The sequence below is a fragment of the Kryptolebias marmoratus genome, linkage group LG16 (assembly GCF_001649575.2).
Source record: "Kryptolebias marmoratus isolate JLee-2015 linkage group LG16, ASM164957v2, whole genome shotgun sequence".
In the NCBI taxonomy this organism is placed as follows: Eukaryota; Metazoa; Chordata; class Actinopteri; order Cyprinodontiformes; family Rivulidae; genus Kryptolebias; species Kryptolebias marmoratus.
In genome coordinates this window covers 31,458,850-31,460,107 of record NC_051445.1, presented here as the reverse complement: position 1 = coordinate 31,460,107, position 1,258 = coordinate 31,458,850, and the positions used below count along the sequence as shown (strand labels likewise).

At 43.1% G+C, this 1,258-nt stretch overlaps 1 protein-coding gene across 3 annotated transcripts in view; it reads left to right on the top strand.

Annotated features, from left to right (window-relative positions):
• Window positions 1-1,258, top strand: part of ppox (protoporphyrinogen oxidase) — a 22,015-nt gene that overhangs the window by 8,645 nt on the left and 12,112 nt on the right. The gene's annotated exons all lie outside the window — the stretch shown is intronic.

The window sequence follows — 1,258 nt, the reverse complement described above, 5'->3', positions numbered from 1 at the left end:
CGGCTGGCCTGGGAACGCCTTGGGATTCCCCCGGAGGAGCTAGCCCAAGTGGCTGGGGAGAGGGAAGTCTGGGTCTCCCTGCTTAGGCTGCTGCCCCCGCGACCCGACCCCGGATAAGCGGAAGAAGATGGATGGATCAAGGAAGTCTGCCAAATTCTCTCTGAACCACTTTAATACCCTAACTGGGCTTCTGTTAAAGCATTCAGGAAATCAAAAAAACACTCAACTCAATAAATTAGTCCAGTCCAGTTCAGTGTATTTATAGAATGCTAGTTCACAACAAAAGTATTCTCAGGGCACCATATAAAATCATTTGCATTCAGTACATTTTTAAACACCAATTAGCAAAAGTTATTAATCTAGGAAGCCAGCAGATTGTGTCAAAACTTCACTTCATTGTAATCTCCCATCATTAGCAGCACATTGTCAATAGTGAAAAGGAACAACTACATTTTAACAAAAAGAAACCTCCAGTTGAACCAGACCCTAGCTCAGGATGAGCTAATGAAATTAAGGAAAAAAGAGAAACAAGCAAAAGAATAGTATTAATCCATATGTGGCTGGAGTATCTGGAAAAACTCAGAAGGATTATTTTCAAGCACAATATTCCAGACCATTTCAAACCTAAGAACACTCTCAGACACAGACTGGTTCACCCCAAGGATAAAACACCTGAACACAAGCTCAGCTGCATGGTATATGCAGACGCATGAAGGAATGTTCAGAGCTCCATTTTGGAGAAACAAAACAGCAGCTACACAAATGAACGACACAACACAAAAGAGTCAGCTCCTCAGGTCAAGAGTCAGCAGTTTATCTTCTTTTCAAAAACAAGGGACACTGATGACAGTGATATGCACATTTCAGACAGGGGAGATAGGTGCTTAAAGGGGAGGGAAAGAAGTCATCCATGCTAACCATGAAAAACTAGCATTAAACCAAGGAGGTGTCCTCAGGATCCATCAACACATATATTTCAGCCTTGATTCATTTTCCAAAGCTGCTTCACAACCATTCACACCTTGAAACATGTGACTGAAACAGCTCACATGTTGGACTTGTTAGGAAGCATTCAACAAGTGACAACGACCCAAAATATATTGGAGAGACCAAACAACCTCTCCACAGACGCATGGCTCAACACAGGAGAGCCACCTCTTCGGGACAGGACTCAGCTGTCCACCTACACCTCAAGGATAAGGGACACTCCTTTGAGGACCAAAATGTTCATATTTTGGACCGAGAAGACAGATGGTTC